A 26,310-nucleotide genomic window follows, 5' to 3' on the forward strand; every position below is an offset into this window, starting at 1 on the left:
GGGTGGCAAAGCAAGACTCTGTCTCAACAAACAAACAAACAAACAACAACAACAACAACAACCTCTATCCAAATTAAAATATCCATTCTGCTACAAAGGAATTACGGAAGATTTTGCAATGGCCTTTAATGATGTTCTATTATTTTTACTATAAACACAGGTAAAAAACATTCTTTCCTTCTAGGCATCTCAGTGTCTTGCACTACTACCTTCATATAAGAAACACATATTGTCACAAAATTATAGAATTAGAATCTTAAAGGTCAAGTCCTTTTAGCATTGATAATTAAAGGCCATCTTCTGCCTACTCACTTCAATAGCATTCAAGGATTATTGATGTGAACTGTGTGACCGCCTCCACACAACTGGAAGGTTTCAGTTTTAGAAATAAGTTCTCCATGAACAAGTGCCTGGGAGTACCACAGGAGTGCCTTATAAAAAACATGGCTTCCAAATGATGCTGGCAAAGAAAAAGGAATGTGCCTTTGAGCATAGTTTTAAAGTAATGGTATGTTAATGCAAGGCAAATATGTTTTATTTGAAAATGCTCCAAGTTCCAATCTGAGAAGGACATTCTTACTAGTTCTTGAGATGACATTCTTCTTAGTTCTTGGGGGGGTTTTGGTTTGTTTGTTGGAATTTTTTGGTGAAAACAAAATCTCAATGCTAATCACCTAGAATATCTTCTAAAGCTCTATGGTTTCCTTTCTGCACTAGACATTGATGTTTAAAAGGGGTAAAGATTTAATTTTGTATCCATGTGGAGGGAAAAACCAGACATATAAGATGAAGAGGTAAGAGCTTTCCTAATCTCTTCCCTAGATTCTCTCTACTGGTCTAAAAAGATCAATTTCAATTCCCATATGCCAGTCTTTGGCTGATAATAACATAGTTTCCTTTAGTGACTCTCAGAGTGGCTTTTAAACGGTACATCTTTAGAGCAGTTTGCTCTGACAAGCAGAATTCTAGTCCACAGCAGTTTTCAGCCCTGTTCTAAGCGAACTCAGTGGCTACCCCTTTTAGCAAATAAGACTTTGAAACACTCAAGTGCCGCACACAGAAACCACTCCCATGTACCTCTAACCGTTCCTCTGAGCTTCAGTGAACGAGATTGGTCCCTGTTCAAGCTCCTAGATTTACTGTATTAGAGATCATTTATCTTTGAGGTATGAGGCTGGGATTACTTCAGAGAATAAAAACCAAAAGGCTGTCTCAATAAATTATTTTCTCCCAAAACTGAATGTTAGTTGTTTTATAAGCCAAGTTACACACCTAGATATATACACACAAGTGAAATAAAGAAAAATTCTACATAATTCAAGTTCAAGAGTCCCCTTACAAATACACAAAACAATTTTCTTCAGAATATCAACATTATTTCAGAAACATGGGATTTTCTTCAACTGAAGGATTATTTTCTCAACTGTTCATTTTGCATTTCAAGGCACCTTTTACCAAAAGGGCAAAAGGTGATCCCCAAAAATTCATCTGAAAATTATTTCTATAGTTTATGTAAAATAATGTGAGATAACATAGCATCATGAAATGGCTAATGCTCAGACTCTTAGAGAGATTTTCAAAAAGAAAAACAGCATGAAAGATTACAGTTAACAAGGTTATAAACCTCCTTTTATTCCAAGCAGAACAAATGTAATTTTGAAATTACAGAAGAGCAAAGAAAATTATTTTTTCCTGTAGACAATAAGCTTCTAATTAAGGGCCTTTCTCTTGGGGATTTGTGTGGAGAGAAAAGAACTAGAGGAATGAGGAGCAGTCTTGCTAAAACAGCCTTTGCTATAAAATGACCTATACACTTATTTTTACAGTGAGTGTTTTACCAGAGCAGAGACCTATCTCTATCTCAATTTAAAAGTGCTTACTGCAAGGAACTTTGAAATGTCCAAATAAGACATCTGGTTTATTTAACCAAGCTAACGAAAGAACTGCCTGACAAAGTTCCACCAATAAACTCTGTTTAGAATTTAAATAAACTCAGTTAGATCACTTGAAGAATAAACCCATTACAAAATCATCATAAAAAGTCACCATCCAGGTGGTGATCGGTCTCCCAGGTCCCTGCCATCGTTCCCTGCTGTCGCTCACCTCCAGAGCCAGGTGTCCCAGGAGAGCCCTGGCTCTCTTCAGTCCTTTTCAGTGGCTCTATGTGCTAAGAAATTAAGAATTTTTATTATGTGAGCTCCATAATTGACAATGTCGCAAATGCACACGCATGAAGCATAATGTAAACAAGGCAAATCCTCTTTCTAGATATAGACTACTTTTTTCTGACTACTTTCTTTCATATTTGTATCCAAAAGAATATGTCAGAAATGACTGAATGGTCACATGTTTCTCTCTGCCACTGGATGAGATGCTATGATAGAGATAAATCCATTTGCAAAAAGATTACAAATAAATGTACTCCAAAAGTAAATTTTTGTATATTACAAGAAAAGCAAAAATAATCCCAAACTGTCTAACATTCTCAAACTTTTAAAGAAAAAGGAAAACTATTCTGCTAGAAAATTTTATAGGAGAGATATCTAACCATTGACCAGTGTGATTTGATTATCACTTCAAAGGTTAAGTTTGATAGAAAATAAAAATATCAAATGATTACATATCAGAAACATGCTATTCCTTTCTGAATCAAGGAAATTGCAAAGGAAAGTTTGAAGTTTCACAGCAATTTACATTTCCTTTTTTATTAATTAAAAACAATAATTTTTTGGTTAGGTAACATGGATCATGCCTATAATCTCAGAACTTTGGGAGGCCAACATAGGAGGATCACTTGAGTTCAGGAGTTCAAGACCAGCCTTAGCAACATAGCAAGACCCCTATCTCTATAAAACATTAAAAAATTTCACCAGGTGTGATGGCATACATCTGTAGTCTCAGCTACTTGGGAGGCTGAGACAGGAGGATTACTTGAACCCAGAAATTTGAGGACACAGTGAGCTATGATCATGTCACTGCTTTCCAACCTGGGAGACAGAGTAAAATCCCTTAAATAAATAAACAAAACAAAAATAAAAATACAGGTAACAGAACATTATACAGCCTTTAGAAAGGCATGTTTACAAAAATTTCATGTTTACAAAAAAACATAATAAATGCATATAATAAACTACAAAAAAGCATTCACAAACAGTAAGCTTATTCCTTATAAAAGACTAAAAACAGCTTACAATGTTGAGAAAGTACTTAACAAGTGATTTCTTCCTTTTTTTTTTTTTTTTTTTTTGAGACAGAGTCTCACTTTGTTACTCAGGCTGGCGTGCAGTGGCGGTATCTCAGCTTACTGCAATCTCCACTTCCCAGGTTAAGGAGATTCTCGTGCCTCAGCCACCCAAGTAGTTGGGACCATGGGTATGCGCCACCACACATGGCTAATTTTTTGGATTTTTAGTAAAGCTGGGGTTTCACCTTGTTGGCCAGGCTGGTCTCAAACTTCTGATCTCAAGAGATCTGCCTGTCTCAGCATCCCAAAGTGCTGGGATTACAGGTATGAACCACCGCACCCGGCCTCTTCTGTTCTCGTGTAATTTGAATAAATTATTCCTACAAACTTCTTTGGGTCTCATGGCCTTCAAAATTTTAATACTTGTCAGAATTATTCAAAAAATATTAAAAAGGAAAAAATAATCTTTTGTACTCATAATGAAGACAATATTTACCATGTCTTGGTATTCATTTTTATATCGATGCCAACCACATGTAATTTGTTAAAACACTAAAAATTAAAAGGAAACCAAAAATATTTACTGGTTTTTTAAAATCACAACAGCTCATAATTTATTGATCAGTATTTTCAGAGACCCAGAAAGCCATGTCTGGATACACGGCTGAGTGAAGATGGCTATGGGAACCAGATTATTTTCCATCACAGGCATTCAAGTGTTCACATTTCAATTTTATTAAGATAGCATCATCCATGTTCCAAAACATCAAAGTGAATAAGGTCAAGAATGGGAGCGGATTATCCCCTGCCATGAATACTCCCCATCTGGCTGTTGTGGAATGCCAGCATTCTGGAACTTGCTGCTCACCTCACAATGTCTCATTCTCTCCAGGACAGCATTGCTGACTTCCTAGCAATCAGGAAGAGGAAAAACTCCAAGCCTAGGGTGGCTTTTTCTGAGCTCATTAATGCCTTGGTTTGATATGACATGTTCCTCAGTTGAATGACACTGTCCTGCCCAATGCCACAGACAACTAATGAATCCCATGGAGCTGCCATCCTAATTCAATTGAATGTGACAAATTTAATAATGCCTGAACAAATAGATGAGGGCCATAAAGAGGAGTTGCAGACACAGTGTGACATCATGCCTGGCCTCAAGGAACTCACAGAGTTTCCTGGGTGAGATGGTTTGCTTCCTGGTCTAGAGTCACTAGGGAGCCCAAGCAGGTGCCTTGAGGAACCTGGCCACAGACAAATGACTTCACATATAGCACAAATGTTCCTGCTTCGTGCTACTGCCTCGCCTCTGCCCCAAGAAGCTGGAGGGAGAAGTTCTTAAAGGCCAGAGGAAGGGGGATACTTTCACTGGGGCTGCAGTCATTCCCCTGAATCAATCCACTAGTCTCCAAAAATCAAGCACTCAATTCTCCATCAACAGAGCTGAAATGGGCTCTACTCTTTGGTAACATTGCCAGTGGTAAAATCACTAAATGGGAAAAAAAAATCATTCGCGTTCCACTCTCCACTCAACTCTTTTTGTAGTCCTAAGGACATGAGGTCCACTTCTGCCACTTATAGCCCTGGGTTTAGGCTAAAGACAGAAGATAGACCAGTCACTGTAATTTCATACGAGCTTAGCTGCTGGCATGAGCAAAGCTAAAGGTGCTAGAAGGTGCAACCAACTCTCCTGAGACAGGTCAGAGAAGACTCCATGAAAGAGTTGAACTAATGGAAGGTGGGTCTAGAAGAGTGAAAAATGCCTCCCCAGCAAAGACTTCCCATCCAGGCAGAAGTAACAGCTGTTTCCAATAGCGCATGGGTGCCTGCCAGGAGGGAAGGGAATGACACTGAGCAGTGTCCACTTTGTGCCACACACTGTGCCACATCGTCATTTACATGACCTTTCATACCGACCCCCCACAAGTTCTAAGGTGGTCATGCTGGCCTACACTAAACTGGGACTCGCAGGGTGAAGTAATTTGCCCAAGGTTTCATAGCTCTTAGGTGGTAATGCTCTAATCCTCCTGTGATTTTCAAATTATCCTTGGCAATGGGATTCTTTTTTCCAAACAAAATCTCAATTGAATCATAAGTAGCCCAAATCATAAAAGGTTGACTATATATCTTTAAAACTATCTTTGAAGGAGAGCCACCCCAGTAAGGCAGCCATATGGCAGTGTGTTCTGGAGTGAACGGAAAAGGAAGCCACAGATCATGGAAGCTGCAGACAGGTCGGTTAACCAGCCTTTCAAATGTTAACCTTCAGTCAGCAATTTCTCAAATTCTATTAGATAAACTATGAAACTCAAGAGTAAAAACCAAATAAACTTTTCTGGTTCCTAGATTTGAATTTTAAAATGACACTGTCATTCCATAAACTTTTAATTTGTGCATCTCAACAGAATTAAAAAAAAGTAGCCTCCCAATGTCCAGGTACAGTATCATCCTGTCTGTGTGGCATAGCACAAGGCAGCTTTGGGACCGCCCTCCACGTTCTGCCGTTGTCACAGAAACATGGTGGACATTCTCTGATCATTGTATTGGGAGAAGAATTATGAGAGAGTCTGGCACTGTAACCCGAGGCTGATACTTGTTCTTCACTCAACTTCTGCAACTGATGTACGTGTCCAAAGGGAAGTCAACTTCTGCAAATATAAATATCCTCCCCAATCAGGAAAACAGCTCTACTCCCCTCATGAGCCATCTTCAGAGGTGGTTCACCCAAAGGCACAGATTTAAAAAAACAAAATTATATTTTTTTGATTAGGGGCAGAGAAGAGGATAGATCATCAAATACAGCCAGCAATATCCAGCACTGCTTCTTATGACACGTTGCTGATAAAGGTCATCCATAACTGACAGATACTTATGCCAGGACAGATAGGACCACTGATAAGTTCCCCTTCTAAGCATTCAGATAAGAAGAGAAAGGTGCCACAGGATTGATTAGATGCTTCTTAATAAACAGGAGACCCTGAATGGCACCGTGCTAACTCCCAGACAACCAATGTCTAGGGGAGTTTTCACTTTATACTTCTAAATAATAACTTAAGAGAGTACTGCAGATATATTAAACATTATTAGGTGCTTTGATAACTTCATTTTAAAAATTACTTCTGAAACTTAATTTTTATTTTTTTAGAGACAGGGTTTCGCTCTGTTGCCCAGGCTGGAATGCAGTGGCATGATCACAGCTTACTGCAGCCTTGAATTCCTGGACCTAAACATTCCTCCCGCCTTGGCCTCCCAAAGTGCTGGGATTACAGGTATGAGCCATCACATCCAGCCTTAATTTTTTAATAGTATAAAAACTGTAAAAAATGAAAAGACTACATTGGTAGATTACAGAAATGTAAAATAAATGTAGTCACCCCCTAATTTGACAATGCTTACACAAGGCTGATTTTTAATTTTTTCATATTCATTTCATGTACTACCAGTGACTCTCTGGTGTGTATTTCATGGTAGGAAAATAAGAACAAGGATGTTATGTTCCCTCAGGGTCCACCATCACATACAGAATGGGCCAAGATAAGCTCCCAAATGGAAAGGCTAAAAGCAACCTCCACTAAAAGTTGTATTTTCTTGTCAATTTTAATGAGCTAAAATGCATTCATAATAAAAGCCAGGGCAGCCTTCGGAGTCTTCCGCTAGCTATTCCAGTACTTCTCTTTTAAATTTTATACTTTCCTTACAGTGTCCTAGCAAATAGCTTAAACTTCTATTTGTGGCTTTAAAAACATCTATAACAAAAATAATATATCACCTGGTAGTAAGCCTGCAGATGCTTTAAAAAAGTATAAAGGCCTACTCAACTGGAAGGAAGCAGTGGAGTTGACAGTAAGAATAGATTAGTCATCAGCATGATCATGAAATCGACCTTCAGATGCACTATTCTATCATTATTTTATTGTGAAGGTATGACTATGTCTATTCTGTTCTAACAGTATCAACAACTATGACATGGAATTCAAAAAAAGATTTTCAGTTATTTTTAATCCCATTTCACTCAAAAATTTTAAGGTTATACTGCATCAGAGTTGCACTTACAGAGTAAATTGAAGAAACTGAACCCAAATATTCAAAAAGGGCTTCAGTAAGGACCAGGTGCGAGCAAAGCTTTATTGCTAATATCATGGAGCTTTCATTAGCGGCAGCACACCCCAGCTTTTCTCCTACTACTAGGGCTGCTGCTTCTCGGTATGCTCTCTAACCACCCTGAAATATAGAAATCCCCAAAGCTTGTTCCTAAGCCTCCTCCTTTTCTCAATCTCTATTCTCTCCACAGCTTTATTTATCAGCTACATACTAATGACTCTTAAATTTGAGTCTCCATTCTGTATTTCTCAGCTGAGCACCAGCCCCATCTGTCTGTCTGAGCTCCTGACTCATTTCCTCTGAGGTCCTGCCTCATCTGTCCCATCTGTGCTCTTTCCCCTAAGATGTCTCACAGGCATCTCAAATTTAATGTGAGTGGTACTGAACTCATGCCCTAACTAGTCACACCGACTGGTTCTGGCCAGTATACGGAGAATGCACAGTAAGGGTTTTTGTATCCTCTGTGTTTGTATCCTTCACCATTTGACAATGGAGGACGGAAAGGTCCACCCACAGATCATTCAACCCATCATTTTTTGTATATGGCACCCATAGAGAGGCATGAAGCTCAACTGCGCATGTGCATGTTTCTTCATTAATATTTATGACTCCTATGGCTTATTGAATATGCTAATTTGGCCACTATATTCAGCATAAATTCCTGTTCCCTTTGTCCCTCCCTCTGAGTATCTGTTTCTAGCTTCTGGCTGGAGGCTATGCTTCCCAGACTGTCAGAATGTCCACCCTGCAGGCTGTAACCCTTTATAAGTAAGTTCCCTCTTCTCCTTTTCTAAATTTCTAAATTGTAATATTTTTCAATTTAACACAGTGTTGTCTGAAAAATTCTCTTCACAGCTCTCTACCAACAAGACAATTTTGTTCACACCTGCTATGGTTTGAATGTGTCCCCCAAACTTCAAGTATTAAAAACTTAATCCCCAATTCAAGAGTATCCAGAGGTAGGACCTCTGAGAAGTGATTAGGCCACGAGGCCTCTGTCCTCGTGGATGCATTACTGCCATTATGGAAGGAGTGGGTTAGTTATTACAAGAATGGTTTCTTCATGAAAAGAATGTGTTCAACCCCCTTCTTCTTTTGTACCCATATGCTCTTGTCCTTCTGCCTTCTGCCATGAGATGACACAGCGAGGGAGAGAGATCCAAGATGGCTGATCACTAGCAGCTTGGGCTCGTAATTCCCAGTGAAAGAGCAGAGAACAAGAGGACGCCACACTTTCAGATGAATATTTGTTGCTCACGGACTAGGAGATTCCCAGCAGAGGAGCCCCACGGGTCGCCAGGGCGACTCTTGTGGCCGGCGTGGCGGTTTTGCTGGCGCCTTAGTGCACCAGTTCTTGGTGCAGAGTCCAGAGATTCCCGGGCAGAAAAGCACCATCAATCTTAACACCGCTATTTTGGCCAGTGCAGTGGATTGCTCAGATTTCGGCGCTGGGAATCAATAAGTTGGACGTGGGCTCAGAGACCTAGTTAGAAAGTCGGTAATTATAAAGACAACAGACGGATAAATATATAATGAAGGGAAGAAAACAGCGTAAAAAGGCAGAGAATACTCAAAATCAGAATGCCTCTCCCTCTACAGGGGATCGCAATTCCTCATCAGTAACGGAACAAGGCTTAATAGATTACGAGTGTGTTCCAATAACAGAAGCAGGTTTCAAAACGTGGGTGATAAGAAACTTCTGTGAATTAAAAGAACTTGTTCTAACCCAATGCAAAGAAACTAAGAACCTTGAAAAAAGGTTTGACGAAATGTTAACAAGAATGGACAATTTAGAGAAGAATATAAGTGAATTGATGGAGCTGAAAAACACAACACGAGAACTTCACGAAGCATGCACAAGTTTAAACAGTTGAATTGATCAAGCAGAAGAAAGGATATCAGAAGTCGAGGACCAGCTCAGTGAAATGAAACGAAAAGACAAGTATGGAGAAAAAAGGATGAAAAGGAATGAGCAAAGTCTCCAGGAAATATGGGACTATGTGCAAAGACCTAATTTACATTTGATAGGTGTACCTGAATGTGACGAAGAGAATGAATCCAAGTTGGAAAATACTCTTCAGGATATCATTCAGGAAAACTTTCCCAACCTGGCAAGGCAGGGTAATATTTAACTCCAGGTAATACAGAGAACACCACAAAGATATTCTTCAAGAAGACCAACCCCAAGGCACATAATTGCCAGATTTATTAGGGTTGAAATGAAGGAGAAAATACTAAGGGCAGCCAGAGAGAAAGGTCTGGTTACCCATAAAGGGAAACCTATCAGACTTACAGCAGATCTCTCAGCAGAAACCCTACAAGCCAGAAAAGAGTGGGGACCAATATTTAACATCCTTAAAGAAAAGAACTTTCAACCCAGAATTTCCTATCCAGCCAAACTAAGCTTTATAATCGAAGGAAAAATTAAATCTTTTGCGAACAAACAAGTACTTAGAGAGTTCACCACCACCAGGCCTGCTTTACAAGAGCTTCTGAAAGAAGCACTACACATATAAAGGAACAACCAACATCAGCCTTTCCAAAAATATATCAAAAAGAAAAGAGCATTAACACAATGAAAAATTTACACTAACTAATGGGCAAAACAGCCAGCTAGCATCAAATGCCAGTATTAAACCTATATATATATATTCTAATTGGATAAAAAGCCAAAACCCATCGGTATGCTGCATCCAGACCCATCTCACATGCAACGATACACAAAGACTCAAAACAAAGAGAAGGAGGAAGATTTATCAACCAATCAGAGAGTAAAAATAAACAAATAAACAAAAAGCAGGAGATGCAATTCTCGCCTCTGATAAAGTAGACTTTAAAGCAACAAAGAGCAAAAGAGGCAAAGAAGGACATTACATAATGGCAAAAGGATCAATGTAACAAGAAGAGCTAATGATTTTATAGATCAACGAGACAGAAAATTAACAAGGACATCCAGGACTTGAACTCAGACCCGGAACAAGTAAATAAACATTTATAGAACTCTGCACTTCAAATACACAAAACATACATTACCACCTCACACCTATTCCAAAAGTGACTACATAATTGGAAGTAAACCACTCCTCAATAATCGCATAGCATTTCATAGGTTTAAATGAAATATTGGTTGGCTGCTTGTTTGTTGTCTACGTCAAGTATAATTATTGGTATAAAAGAGGTTTTCAATACCCATTACTAAACTGCATTCTAGCCTGGGCAAGAAAGCAATACTCCCATTCTCTCTCTCTCTTTCCCTTCCTTTTCTTCCTCTTCTTCATTTTTCTTTTTCTTTCTTTCAAAAAAAAAAAAGAGAGAAAGAAAGACACAGCGAGAAGGCCCTCACCAGTTGCCAGCACCCTGATATTGACAGCACTCTAATAACCCAGCCTCCAGAACTTGATACATTTCTTTTCTTCTTGAATTACCCTGTGATATTCATGTTATAGCAGCATTAAATAAACTAAAACATCATCCAAAGTAAAATATCTCCCATTAGGCTTGGGAATTCTCTGGGCTATTCTTAAGATATTTATCAATATCACTTTCACATGACCACATGATTTCTAAGAACATTGAATTTCAGTTCAGGCCCGATCAGGCAGGGCCCATAGCCAATGCAGACACCTGGGATTTTGCTCACTGTATATTTCCTTCTGAGACTAACAATAAAAGTGATAGTTGGGCCCACCAATGCTGATGGGCCTGAACTCTAATTCGATATTCTTAGAAATCATGTGGTCACATGAAAATGGCATTGATAGAGGTAGCCTCCTAGCAGATACTTCCCATACAACTCAGAGTAAAGTCCAGTTTCCTTGTAACCCCAAGACCCTCTGTGAGCCCCTGCTTTGTTCTAATCACACTGGCCTCTATGCTAATGCTACTCACACAGTCCAAGCCAACTCCTACCCAACACGCCAACTCCTCATGGCCTTTGCACCTTCTATTCCTCCTGTGGCACACTCCTTCCTGAGATATTTTAATGATTTCTTCCCTCACATCATTAAGGTCTCTGCTCAAATGTCAGACCTTATCAGAAAGGCCTTCCTTGGCCATGCCACTCTAACTCCATCCTAATTGCTCTTAGTCCCTGGGCTCTGCTTTATTTTTCTTCCTATTATTTGTCACAATAAATTATACGTGTACTGCCTGTCTTTCCCAGCTGGAGTATAAGGCTCATAAAGACAGGAAATTTGTTTTGTTTCCTATTACATTTCCAGTGCCTAAAATAGTACATGGTAAGTACTCAGAAAATATTTATCGAATGAATAAATAAAGGAATAAATGAGTGAGGCTCTACTGGAAATGAAAGCAGCAGGATGGAGGCCTCTTCCGATCCAAAACTGCAGGAGGACTTGGAGGAGCAGCTTAGGTCACTGTACCCCGAGACAAAAGAGTCAATATGCAGCCCCACATGCAGGAGGATGAAGAAGGGACGGCTGGGCTCATGGGACTCTAGGTATGGATGAGTACCAGAGGCCTGCAGCCAGATGGGTCTCCTGCCAAATAAACGGATGAGATTCTGGCAGCTGGGGCAGGAGAACAGGGAATCCCTAGGGCAGTAGCTGTAGAAATGAGAATTGGGATGTGGGTGGCCTTGTTACCTGGAGATGGATGGCATGTGCTGCTTTTATTATTTGTTTTTTCTTTTTTGTTTTTTAAGACAGAGTGTCACTCTTGTTGCCCAGGCTGGAGTACAATGGTGCGATCTGGACTCACCACAACCTCCACCTCCCAGGTTCAAGTGATTCTCCTGCCTCAGCCTCCCAAGTAGCTGGGATTATAGGCACCCGCCACCACAGCCAGCTACTTTTGTATTTTTAGTAGAGACGGGGTTTCTCCATGTTGGTCAGGCTGGTCTAGAACTCTTGACCCCAGGTGATCCACCCGCCTCAGCCTCCCAAAGTGCTAGGATTACAGGTGTGAGCCACCACGCCTGGCCCATGTGCTGCCTTTTTATCTTTGACTTCTTTTTTGTAATCTGTCTTTTGAAATCACTTAACTGAATACCAGATTTAAGGAATTCCTGAATTAATTCAGTTTCACTCCTCATCACTGCCACCCCAACTTAGACTCAGGGAGTCCCATATATCATCTTATTGCAAGACTCTTGCCCTTGCTCTAAGTACTTAGAGTATTACCTGATGGCTCTCTAGCCTGTCAGTTTCTTGAGAAAAGCTTGTGATGCTCTTAACATAGAACACAATGGCCAGCACTTAAGTATGCTCTCCATAAATGTCTGATGGCTTAGTAAGTATATTTGAATAGATCTCCCAGAAGACATTGAGCTAAATATTCATTAACAACCCTCATTAATTACATGTTATTATCATCTTATATTCAATTATGCACAGAAATTTCTGAATAGAGGTTAGCTTGAGAATTGGGAGACACAAAATAAGGAATTTCCACATGTCAAGTAAAGTGTGATAAGACCAAGTGATATTAATAAAATCTTTATCTAAAATGTGGACTTCCCAGAGATTTCTACTTAACCAGGAAGGAAAAGAAATGTATGTGAGGAAAATGATTAAACTTGGGTATTTTTTTATTTTTCAATATTTCGATTTTTAACATTTTGAATACAATTTAAAATTACTATTAACATTTAGAGTATAAGCAACATATTATCTCATTTTTTTTCAAAAAATGGCTTAGTCTTTTCATAAAAATACTGTTTTGTGTGATTTTGCTGGGTGCAGCGGCTCACACTTGTAAGCCCAGCACTCTGTGAGGCTAAGGACAGGTGGATTGCTTGAGGTCAGGAGTTCAAGACCAGCCTGGCCAACATGGTGAAACCCCATCTCTACTAAAAATACAAAAATTAGCTGGGCATGGTGATGCATGCCTGTAGTCCCAGCTACTTGGGAGGCTACTTGTGGAGTCCCAGCACAAGAATCACTTGAACTGGGGAGGGGGAGGTTACAGTGAGTCAAAATCACATCACTCTACTCCAGCCTGGGCGACAGAGGAAGACCCTGTCTCAAAAAATAAATAATTAATTGAACGTGATAATTATTTAATGTAATAATAATTAAATGTGAAAATAATTAATTTAATTAATTTAATGTGATTTTATATTTTTATATCCTAGGGTAATTTTTTTTCTTAAAGGTAGAATATTCCATATGGTTAATTCAGCAACATTTACCAAATGCATATAATGTACAAGTCATAATGCCAAGCTCAGTTGAAGAATACAAGCTTTACCTAACAAAAACTCTGAGGTGGACTTACTAAGCTCTCTATATTCTATTGAAATTGATATTTGTATTTAGTTACATTTATATATTTATTAAATATATTCACATTATATTTATATTAAAACCCCTTTGTAGGTAGACATACATATAGTATGACATCTCTTGAGCATAACAACATGTAGCCTCTAACGTGAGCACCGTTTTTGCTCCCAATACCAATATCATCATTACAGTGAAGTACTACTTTGCATTCTTCATCTCAACACTCATTTTTAACAAATGACTTCAAACATCATGCTCCAAAAGAGCAACCTTCTAATGGCTTTCCGGTGCACTGAGTATAAAACCTACTCTAACCCCCTTCCCCAGATACGTGAGGCTGGCTCCTTATTATCTTGCAGGTTGTAGCTCAAATTCGTCAAATGAAGAGAGGTCCTCTTTGACCGTCTGATCTAAATGAGCCCATGCCCTCTCTATGACATCAGATTTCTTGACTTCCCTTACAGCACATTTGACTGCCTGAAATTGCCTTGCTCATTTATATGTTTCCTGTTTGTCTCCTCCATTTACAACATAAGCTCCTCCATAACTCTTCGTTTTAGTCCTTACTGGATCCCCAGCTGCCAGCACAAATACTTAATGAATCCCTTATTAATTAATAAATGTTCTCCTGAGCCATTTACTCTTTAAACATGTTATGAGAGCTTTTAGGTGTCTTGTAAGTAAGCAAACAAATGTATAGGGCATGAATTCCCACACAGGGTTCTGCATTATTGTTGTATAAAAAGATCTGTCTCACATTTGACAAAATGGTTCATAAATATAACTTAACAGCACCTGCTGAATCTCCCTAATCATTTGTTGAATAAATGAATGAAAATAATTTTGTTCAAAATTATTGACTGAGATCCATAAAGGAGAATAGTTATTACAATATAATAATACTATCCTTCAACTTTTAGAAGAAAACTGAAATATTTTTTATTTTAGTTGTAAATTATTTTTGTAGAAATATAATAGTTGTGGAAAACTGAAACTGGCACTCAAAAACCACCTCAAATTGACTGCTATAGTAAGTTTAATAGTTCCCTTTACTCTCAATAAGTGTTTCTTAGACAATAAAATACCCTGCAAAGGTATATGTAACATCCAAATTCCTCCTTCTGGAATAAGTCCAAGTTCATTGCCATAAAAACTTAGTACTGTGATGTGGTTGAATTTTCTTTGGAAAACAGAGTAAAACCAGAAGTTTCAAAATTCAGGATCTTTGTTTCTGGGGAATTAGTGACTAACACAGAAGTTTTCTAGGGGAAAAATCTCAAGCATTTTCATGGCTGGGTGTGGTAGTTCACGCATGTAATCCCAGCACTTTGGGAGGCTGAGGCGTGTGGATCACCTGAGGTCAGGAGTTTGAGACCAGCCTAGCCAACATGGTAAAACTCCATCTCTACTAAAAACAACAACAAAACAACAAAATTAGCCGGGCGTGGTGGTGCACCCCTGTAATGCCAGCTACTCGGGAGACTAAGGGAGGAGAACTGCTTGAACCTGGGAGGCAGAGATTACAGTGAGCTGAGATCATGCCACTGCACTCCAGCCTGACTGGTGAAAGAGCAAGACTCCGTCTGAAAAAAAAAACCAAAAACTCAGGCATTTTCAGATTCTACCTCCCAGTACAACTTGGTCTAATGTCACTTGTTGAGGATGCAGCCATGGCCAAAACAGATACAGGCCTCCTCTCACTTGGGTGACAGCCCCAGTGGAGAGTACAGTTAGAAAACTCCATGTCTACTAGGACCTACTATCCAAGGGTAGAGAGGCGGGGCTGTCAGGGGTTTAGCTCTGCAAAAAAAGACTCTCATCCTACATCAATCATCTTCTCTCAAAGGCTTTCCACACTAGGGTCTGAAGAGCGCCCCCACAGGATGTGTAGAACACTGGCTTTCAAAAAATCATTCACTAGCTACTTTTCCCTCTGTCATGGACCCCTATCTGCATGTTCAGAAACACTTGTAAGTAAATTTTTTAAAGTGAAATGAATCACAGTATCTTACACAGTCTACATTCTAAAAGGGAGATTTTGGTAACAAAGGAACAAAATCAGCAGTTAGCATAAACTATTCCTTTTTTCAAAATGGTAGTTTTAAATTTAAAAACAAAAACAACCACCTAGTGAGAGCACATGGATGGTAGTTTCATGAACTGTCAGTCATAACTTCATTTATTTGAAAATCAGTTTGGCATTAAGTATCAATAAACATATATAAAATGGAATATAAATACATTTATAACTCTTATGAACAAAAAAGAGAATCTGAAATTTGAATAAAGATTCATCAAAGTGCCATTTATAATACCAAATATTTGGAAATGGCCTAAAGGTCCAATTTTAAGGGAATAGTTAATAAATTATGATATGTCCCCATAATCCAATATTATACTGACATTAATAAAGCTTGCCTAGAAGTTGGAAAATATTTAGGATATAAGATTAAGCAAACAGAGTAGCTTGTAATATGCTATTAAGCAATATGGAAAAAAATCATTAAGGAGAAAGAAATTGCCAAAATGTTATGCGTGCCTTTGGGTCATAGGATTACAGGCAAATTTTCTCCCTGACTTTTTATACTTAATATATTTTCCAAGGTTTTTATTGGGAGTATGTATTGCCTTTATGATTAGAAAATATAATATCTCTTCGGAAATGCTTACTCCATTTTATTACAAATACTTGCACATGTATGTTCACTAAGCCGATCAGACTTCCTTTACCAAGGGAAACAAAATTTGTGTCTCTCCAATGCCAACCTCAGCTTAGAGACGGTGCTGAGATTCTTTGGATTCACCCTGCATTTAAAACCAAAGATGTTGATTCTCAAAAGGAAAATATTTTCTTTTCTCCCCAGCAGTTGCTAATCTATCAGCACCTCTGTGATTATCTCACTATTCACAAAAAAGAGCCTACTCCTATTCGGCATTGCTTTTGTATCACGAGCCTCTAATACTCTGCATCTCTCTACCAGCTTTATTTTAAAGCATTGCAATCATTTGTTTACATATTATTCTATTGAGTTGTTTAAAAAGTTTTACGCATGGTGGTTTTACCTCTCCGAAGAGGCTACAAGGTTCTCATAAATATGTCTATTTTTATATACCTTCTCATTCCCCTTCTTGTCGTACATATATACACAGTCAATTGCACACACATCCAGTCACACACTAAGCAGATACAAATTTGACCTTGCATTTGTTGGGGAATGATATGATGTCACTCACATTCTATTAGTAACTCATTTTATTTAGAGTATCTTCAAGTATACACCTTTATAACTAGAGTGTGTTTCAGGAACCTACTACATTCAGCATGTGCTAGCGAGTGTTCTCTCTCCCTCTCTATACGGATCTACTTCTTATTTTTCACATTTCAGGGCAGAGAATCCGCATGTATAAAGGTAAATTCAGGCCATGGCAGCTGGCAGAGGTCCCTTCTCTTTAACTGAAATCGGTGACTTAAATTAAGCCTTCCAAACATCTGACTTGCTGACGTATCTACCCTGCATAATGATAGAGATCCTGTACTGAGGGGAAAAAACCTACTAGATTATTAAGTTTTCTGCCAAAGCCGGATATAATCCTGCTGGACAATTCTCTTCAGACTGTCTGCTCTTATCTCACACTCAGATGTCTAAAAGTTAGCTTACTGTCTTCCTTCACAACACATGCCCCTGCTGATTTCCCCATTTCCATCTCAGACTTGATATTGACCTTGCCCCGCTAGCACCAGGACGACTCCCTGAAGATCCAGGAAGAGGTCTGGATTCCAACAGATCTGAGTTCCATGCTAGCTCTTTCACTTTCCAGTCTAGCTCCAGGAGCTCAGGCAAGTCACTTAACCTTCTGAGACTTCATTTCCTGGCTCAAGAAAAGTGGTGGGGGTGGGAAGGCATATTTACCCTTCTGGGACAATAATGAAAATTTAGTGAACTTACATATCTAAGGCACATGACCCTACAAATGTTAGCTCCTTCCCCTGATAGTGCCTGACAACTAATAGAATCCTGCCTCCCTCTGAGGAGCTGCCCATTCCGTATTCTTATTGACTTACACCAGGACGGATACTTAAAGCCACAGAAGATGGTAGAATTCCTTTCTCAGATCAACAATCAAACCTCAGTTGTTCTATTGATCCGTCCATCTGTTCAACTTCCTGATAATTCTTCCTTCCCCTTTCCTTGCTATACCCCAAACCCCAAACTCAGAATGGATGCATACGATATTCTTTCCTTTCCAAGGATGTCTTACCTTGGCATTCTTGTCCAGGTTGGCTCTGAGCATGCGTGGATGCTATGTACTTCCACCCTAATAACCTCTGTTCTATGCCTTCTATTCGACCTGGACTTCTGGCAATCTCATTTCCTATCAGAAGGGCCAACCTTTAGCTGGTCCTTCAGTTTAGCCTGATACAGTGGATTTGACCTTGGGCTTGAGATGCAGTATTGCAAAGTGTTTAAAGCAAGCCTTTGTTGTCCAACTGCACAGAGTTTGAATTCCAGCTGTACCATGTAATGACCTCATCACCTTCAGCAAGTTATTTACCTCCCTGACTTTCAGTTTTCTCTCATTGGAGGGCTACTGTGAGATTTACATAACATTAATATAATAACTTTAAAGTATGCAACACAAACCTACCATACTAAGGAGATCCTCAACAAATGTCAGTTCTATACATGCCCTTAGGACTCATGGTGACCACAGGCCTCCTGTCTACACAATACCATTTGCTATTGACATATCTGCCATGCACAGCCATTTCACCTACTGGCCCAGGCTGTCTTATTAGTCTAGTCCCTCCTTGTTTATTTCATTCCAAAAATGCTTCTGTCAACACAGATGCTCCTTCATCCTGACATATGACCTCACAAGAACTTCATAATATTGCTCACAAATTCTTGCTGCCAATACTCTAATTGGAAACCAATCATCTTATGCCTCCTAAGTGGCAGTCTTAATCTGTGCCTGCCACTCCCCTCTGCCCACTTCCAACAATCCAATGAATTTACATAAACAATAGTTCTGTGTTCATCACTTCAGCTCCCCATTCAAACTTCCACTGGCTCTGCAATGGCCAAAGTAGGGGATCTCCAATTTCATCATCACTAGATGGAAAGGGCTTTTGGAAACAAAATCTCTGGGCTGGAAATAAGGCACAGGGATGTTTGCTAGAAGTGCATAGATATAAATAAATGGTGGCTTCCCATTCAATAGCATTCTGGAAACAAACCTCCTTTTAATAAAGTTTAAATGTGAGGGCATTATTTCATCACTGGGCTATACCTTGCTTGGAAGGAAGGTCCCACTTATGGGATATGCATTGCCTTGGGCATCTGAGTTGCTACCATGTGCAAACTCCACAGCACTGTGCAGAGGGCTGTCCCAAAAAAAGAAGGAATTATTCCCAATAATAGATATATTGTTTTTGATTGGCAACATTATTTTCTTAGGAGAACCACACCTCTATGTAATCTTGACAGAAATGCCTATCATGGTGCCCTATCAGCCTCCTCCTCCTCCTCATTCCAGCACCAGAACCGCATATACACAGAGTTGGGCACACAATCCAGTCCAATACAATCAGAGTAGCACTCTCTGCTAGACACAGAGACCGATTCAATTACCACGGAGCAGGGCCAATCAGAGCCCTTCAAGGAGATTTATATAAATGGGACCTGGAAGAAAAACAACCTTTCTCTCTCTCATAGATGAAAAGCCCAGGAACGTAGGTTTAGAACTACCCACATTCATCTTTCTCCATGCACAGAAAGAGTGCCTTAGAATACAGCTGACCCAGAGAGAAGTAGGGCCGAGAAACAGGGAGAGAAAGAACCCCAGCAAAGTTGTGTAAGTCTCTGTTCCAGCCATGATTGAAGCAAGGACCATCTTTGGATTTTCTGGTCACATGAGCCAATAAGTCCTTTTTTGCTTTACCTAAATATTCACACGTGTAAGTAAATGAATCCTGAATAACTCCCTTCTACATGAATACAGAGCAGGGTGGTGAACACAGAATTGGGTGGTAAGGAGGGACTTGTCCCCCCTTGGTGCACTTCATGCTCAGGGCAGAGTGATTAGGGCTTTACAGGAAGGAATGTACAGATGCTCATCCTACACCTTGCTAGATTTCTATGCCTTCTGTGTAATCTCACCTCTGGTGACAAAGTTTCCAAAGCACAACTTGCAGAACGCATCCTATTAATTAATGATACAATGGCCCCAGAATCCTCAATATGAAATGCATATATTTCCTTTTTCCAGCATCATGAAAAGCTCTTGGAAGAATCATACCAATTACTCTGTGACAGTCAAACCCCCAGAATTCCTGCTGGGGAAGTAGCAGGGAGCGGGGCGGGGAAGGGGACCTGAGGTGAGGAGGGGGGACAGAACAGGAGCAATCAGATTAAACATCAATAATCAGACTTCAAGGCATTTCAGGAAGTCTTGAACTCATAATTGGAAACTTCTGTGTTCCAGAATGTAACCTAAATTCTTACTCAGAAATTCAACCTCACCTAAAATCTGACGCCAACCTTCTATCTCTCCCCTGTTTACTCAGTTTCCAAAGTGAGCTTTAGCTTCTCCTATGGCTACAAATCCTGCAGAAAGGCAGTGGAGCACACTGGTGCAGTTGTGCTTCACAGCATTAGTCCCGGCTTCGTTGCCTTTCCGCTCTAATTACTTCTGAGGGTTCTTATGAAAATCAATTGCCATTATTTGTGAAAATTCGTGGAAAACCACCCAGTACTAAGTGAAAGTTGGTATTTTTATTATTTTATTATGTATGTTCAATTCAGATAATCAGTGTTAGGCCAGATGTCCCAGGCCAGACATTTTTTACTTCTCTTTGCCATTTCCCTTTCAATACAACCAGCAAGACCTCCAGCCTGTCTTCCTCCAACCAAAACCCTACAAACCACCCTCCCACACACATGATTTCTCTTTCTTTAATTCTGCCAGAATTCGCCTTGCAACATTTTAAAAAGAGAATATAAAGCTCACCAGTCCAAAGCCCTCATTCTGCAGAAGAGGGCACCAAGGACCAGTAAGGCAGAAGAACTTACCCACAGCCACCTAATCAGTGACTCAGTCAAGATGACAACTCCCCATCCAGGACCCTTTACAACCCACTATGCTGCTCCCCAGTCTGCACTGGTCCCAGATGCTCTCAGACCACCTCGGCTTCCAGGTGATCTGTGGTACGTTTATTAGTTCCCCTCTCTCCATCAGCCTATAAGCCCATAGCAGAGTCCTGGAGGGGTAGCTAGAATGACACCACAACAAGCACTCATCGACGTTTTCTGAGTTTTTGAGCACATATCAGATAAATATAGTGTAAGTCCAGGAACAAGTGGATCTGCTTGATAAAACTGTAAATCATATATACATTCTTTAATAAAATGAGGTCCATCTCATTGCAGGTTTGGTTTTCTGTCCCTACACAAGTTATTTTTCCAAATGTGTTTTGCTTGACAAAGACTCCCTATGATATCCTGTTTAGGGAGAGTAACACTATACGAAATTTATTTTTAAACTGCCTCCTCTTTTAAATTCTACCCTCTATTTGATAAGTAATGTGTATGACTACAAGGACTTTTTATCCTCTACTAATTTTGCTTAAGAAATGTAAAAGATGACACTTGCTTTTATCTTTGTTCTTATCTATCTTCCTAAGCTAAATATGAATTTCTTTCCTTTATGCTAAGAGTCATGAGAAGTAGAGAATCTAACCAATCAGTTCAGATCCACTCCCTCTATATGTCAGTAGTTATCCTTTTCTGTCCAATGAGCTATTGTCAAAATTCTGAAACTACACAAGTCCAAATATAGCAATCCAACTCTTGAAGTATTCAAAAGCTTCACTAAAAATTCCTCTAAGTTAAAATAACAAGTGCAGCCATCCCTCTTTACAGTGATCTTTCCTGAAGAATCCCTTCTGATTATGGGAGTCTTTAGACACTATACCCATTTACCTAAACCTGTCTCAAAAGCAACAGGTGAAGCCTTTCTGTGCTAACTGCCTGGAAATTACTTGCTTTACCGAAGGCTTTCCACAAAGCTAATTATAACTAGGGTTACAAATTGTAGCTAAATTATCTCATAATTATGAGCTGTCTAGTAGGACTTGGTTTAAAAAATCATTCTAAACACCTCAGTGTGTATTTTTAAAGTAAAAATATCATAATGTTAAATTGTCAAGGTATTTAACTATAGTCTCCACTTAATGGAAGCATTATTTTGTTTAAAAGGACTTATATTCTTCACTTGAGGTGTTTAAAAAGAAGAAACTATGATCACCTGCTTCTGTGTAGGGAAACAGTAGTGGGAAAATAAAGGTTCAAAAAGTTTCAAAATTTAGTCTACTTTTCACAAAATTATATTTTCTAGTATCAATAGCCAAATATCAAACTGAAGGTCTTTTGATAAGTGTTTCCATAACTCAAGAAATGACAATATAACTAGCTTTCACAAGCTCTGGTAATATTTATGCATACAGCACTACAGAAAGTGTGCCTCTGAACTTGGTTTGACGGCAAAACCGAGAGTTCAATATTCTTTCTCACAAAGAATAATTATCGATTCTCGAAATGTTTTCTATGCAGTTGTCCATAACTACTTCTGAAGGTATTCAGAAGAGACAAGGCAAGACACACGTTAGTCCCACATATTTAGTTTTTAAATACACCAGACAACATATTTAGTTTTAAAACTAAGTATTTAGTTTTTAAATACAACATAGTTAGCTTTTAATTGGACCAGGCTGATTCCAATTAGTCAATTACACATATGTGCTGCATCTGCCTTTCTCTCTGACATTACCAATGCCTGGTACTGAACAATGAATTGTTATTAAAAACACACACACAAACACACGCACACATTTCTCTAAATCAAACAGCGGTAAGCACACACAGAGAGCTTGCGCCTACACAATGTGAAGTGTTGGCTTGAACAATTTATCGCAAAAGAATGATTAATGAAGCAAATCTTGAAAGCCCCAGTCCTTTCTCTTACGGACAAGACTGTACAGGGAGAAAAGTAATGCTGAATTTTGCAAATAATTGCTTTGCCTCTCCATTTTGCCTGTGTAGATTCTATCCCATCCAGATACTGCTTTAGGAAACCCTGACCATACTTTGCTCAAGCATAAATTAACGCTGTGGACATTACAGAGAATGCTGACTCTGAGGAACCGAGACAAAGGAGGGTGTTGCTTGGAGAAACCCAGCTGGGCGCTCTAGGACTCCGGGTTCTCCGAGGGTGCCCCGCACGGCTTCTCTGGCGTTCTGGGCACTGGGGAATCCGGACCCAATGGAGGACTTGGTTTATTTCCCAAACTTCAGTAGAGACAGCGTTTACCTAACTCTGGAGGCTGCAGTGGAGAGAAGTGCCCGGTTTCCGCTGCGGTGGCCGCCCACCCACCTCCCCACGCCCGGCAGCACCCTTTCCTTCCCCTCACCTGTCCTGAGCACCGGGCCCTGGGGGTCGGGTCGCCTCTCCCGGTTCTCAGTCCTGGTCTCACTCCAGGAGCTGTCGGGACGTCGGGCGCCTCTGGAGGCGGACGAAGAAGGCGGTGGGGTCGGGGGCGTCAGCGGAAATCTCAGCCGCCGCGGGCAGCCGCGGTCTCCCTCCCCATCCCAGGGCTTGTGCGGCCACCGCGGGCGGATGAGTCAGGCGAGGGGGCGGGCGGCGAGGGGCGCGAGCTGGCGGAGGGTGGGGCTGCCCCTATGCCCGCGCCGGGGCGGGGGGCACCGGTGGCCTCCGGGCAGGGGACGCTCCGCTGCCGGTGCTCGACGCGGGCCGCCGCCACCGGGGCGCAGAGTCCCGGCACGCCTGCCCTCGGAGGGCACCGGGCGCCGCGAGCCGGGCAGGGGCGAGGGAGTCGCAGCTCGGCCGGCGCCGCCGCCGCCGCCGAGAAAGACAAAAGGAATCGGGAACTGGGAGGGGAAAAGTTTTCTGCTCCGCTCCAGATGGATCCCAGCCCCAAACCTCACGCCTTAAAGCCCCGAAAAGGCGGGTTGGGGGCGGGGGCCGGGGCGGGTTTCCAGGGGCGTCGCTGCGCGCCCGCGATCCCAGACGGAGCCAAGCTCGCCGCGGCCCCAAACCTGTGGGAACTTGCGGTCCTGCCGACCCTCCTCCTGGAGGACGCAGCAGGATCCGCTCTTCCCTCTGCTGGACCCCAGGCCGGCCGATCCGCACCCCGGCCACAAAGTTGCACTTGGAGAGCCCGAATCACCCGCAGACAAAACCCATCTTTAGGAACAAAGTCCCGCTTCCAGGCGCTCTTCCCCAGCGGGAAAGACGGCGTGCGGAAGCGGACACACCCACCCGCGGGGCCCGCCGCTCGCTACCGCGGAACCACGGCTTCAGGAGCAAGGAACCTGGCTCCCCCAGTTCTCCGGAGCGGCGGGGCAGCTCCGGCCGACTCGGGGTGTTCCCGGAGCAGGCGCCGCAGGACCCCGGCTCCACGCCCCTCGGACGCTTTCTTGTCAGATGCCGCCCGAAGGGTCGGGGTCCCCCTGGCGGGCTGCGCGGGCGCTGCGCGAGCAAAACCAGACCTGGCCCGAGAACACCCGGCCAAGGCCCGCCCGGTCCACTAGTCCCGCCGGCCCGGCAAGGGGCTCCGGACAGCGGCTTGTGGGGAGGGGGTGGCGAGAACCATGGGCGGGGGGAATGGGAGACAGAGGGAACTGACGCGCAGGGGGCTTCGATGAGCAGTGCGGTTGTTCACCTGCAAAGATGAAAGCCAATGAGAGGTTCAAGTTCCTTGACCCCGAATATCCAGTGAGTGGAGACTGTGTCCTGTTCATAAAGTCTGTCATCTCTAATTCGGCAAAGACAGTGATGACTGTATATATGCATACCAATTCTGTAAGTACATTTTCATGTAAAACTGATTACCTGAGATTTCAACCACCGCCTAGACCTGTGCAGAGCAGGCCAACTGTGTGCACAGGGGGTGTGCTATGCTTGTGTCCTTGGATGTGTTTTCAGTGATAGACTTAGAAGGCAAGTATGATATTCTGGTGGACTTAGAAGGCAAGTATGATATTTTGATGCAGTGTATTTGTGTATTTCAGTATGTGATCTGTTTATCTGATTTTCAAGATAAGTTTGCTTCTGGGGGGTATAAAATGTATGTGTAGGGGGTGGAGGAGATCCCTACAAAAAATTCCACATTAGAAAAAAAATCTTTAAAATCAGATATGGCAATGAGAAGAGACTGTAGGAACGGTTTCCTGTGGTATAACTTTCTTGCCTTGACTAGAAGAATATAGAGATTGTGAGCTTTTAGTGGAGATTTCACAATCAAAATGTTTTATAAAAAGAAAGAAAAGTAAAGTAAAGGAGTTGGGGTGGGGGAAGGATGAGTCACCTTTATAAACCATCTGTAGTTTTATTTTTACCCCACCTGCATCTAGTATTCTAGCCCACAGCCACCTGCTCAATTCTCTTAGGTTTTCTTAAACGCATTTGTCAAGCACCCTATCAAAAGAGTGTGCTTCCATTGGACCTTCCTCCTAGTTGTCTCTGTATTTTATAAAGAAATACCCTGAAGCCACATTGTCCATAAAGCTCCTGAGAGGGACACCTTCTGCTTCCCCTCACCAGCTAAGGAATGAGTAATAAAAATAGGTTCATAGTCCATAGATCATTTGCAATGACATCCTCTCTAAGACCCATGGCAAAACGTTTAAAATGGTCATCTAGCCATTTTAAGCATTGAATGAGCCTTCCTCAAAAAGAGGCTGATAAGAGCCATGAAAAAAAGGAATAAGCACATTCTTAAGGCCACAGATATTGATGATTCCTCATTTATGAGCTATGAACTCAGATTTTAGTGATTTACCAAGAAAGAAGAAAGACTAAGTAAGGTCACCAAAAAGGGAATCATTTAGATTTCTTTTAAAAATAATTACTGTTAGTCTCAGAGAAGATGGGTAAAATGGCCTGTAAATAGAGGATTATCTGCAATTCAGCAGTCCGAGCAACTCTCAACATATTAGTTATAAATTTTCCCTGACATTGAGTACTCAAGGGAATCTCAGGTAAATTATTTATCTTTACTAATGGCCAATATCTTCCCATCTGAAAGTGAATAAACTGTGCCAGTAATGGATTTTGAATTTAGCTGCACATCTGCTTTTGAAATAATGGATAGAAGTCATCTATTTTCTACTTCTCACCATCAAGCAGCACTGCACTTCACACATGATACTTTTTGCTATGTCCAAATGAGGTGTGTAAATTTCCACTAGAACAAGCCCATCTTATAAGAGTGCATAGTAGGAAGAGAGTAATCCAAGTTTCCTGTAATCCAAGCTCAACCACCTACTAACAGAGGGACTTTGTACTTCATTTCTCCCATCTCTGAGTAGGAACAAAGTGTCTATTTCAAAGTGTTGTGAAAATTGAATGAAATGATGTGTATAATATTCTTACGAGTCCTCAACATTTATTTAATTGAACATGTATACATTCACATCAAACTTTTTTAAATGCAATTAACAGCATCCAAAAAAAAAAAAAAAGACTATCTGGAATCAAGAATCAACTTAAAAAAAAGTCAAAATATGAAAGTCAACATTTTCACTCGATATAACATTATGAAAGTCTAATGGATGTCAATTAATTTTTAATGAATAAATTTTGGAAACATACATTGAAATGAAAAAGAATCAGTATTCATAAGAGGCCATGTAACAAGTCTAAGGGAAGGGCTATTAGAAAGTTTGTGTGGGATTAGTCTCAATTTCTCTTGCTATAAAT

General features: G+C 40.8%; 1 protein-coding gene across 1 annotated transcript in view; it reads right to left on the reverse strand.

The window, feature by feature from the left end:
• Positions 1-23,512, reverse strand: part of TMEM200A (transmembrane protein 200A) — an 86,653-nt gene extending 63,141 nt beyond the window's left edge. Inside the window, exon 1 of the mRNA XM_012458338.2 lies at positions 23,000-23,512. The gene's annotated coding sequence lies outside the window, so the exon portion shown is untranslated. The remainder of the gene's footprint in view (positions 1-22,999) is intronic.
• Between the last annotated feature and the right edge of the window lie 2,798 nt (positions 23,513-26,310).

This window comes from Aotus nancymaae, unplaced genomic scaffold (genome assembly GCF_030222135.1).
Source record: "Aotus nancymaae isolate 86718 unplaced genomic scaffold, 86718_ANA_hifiasm-v0.15.2.pri h1tg000040l, whole genome shotgun sequence".
Classification (NCBI taxonomy): Eukaryota; Metazoa; Chordata; class Mammalia; order Primates; family Aotidae; genus Aotus; species Aotus nancymaae.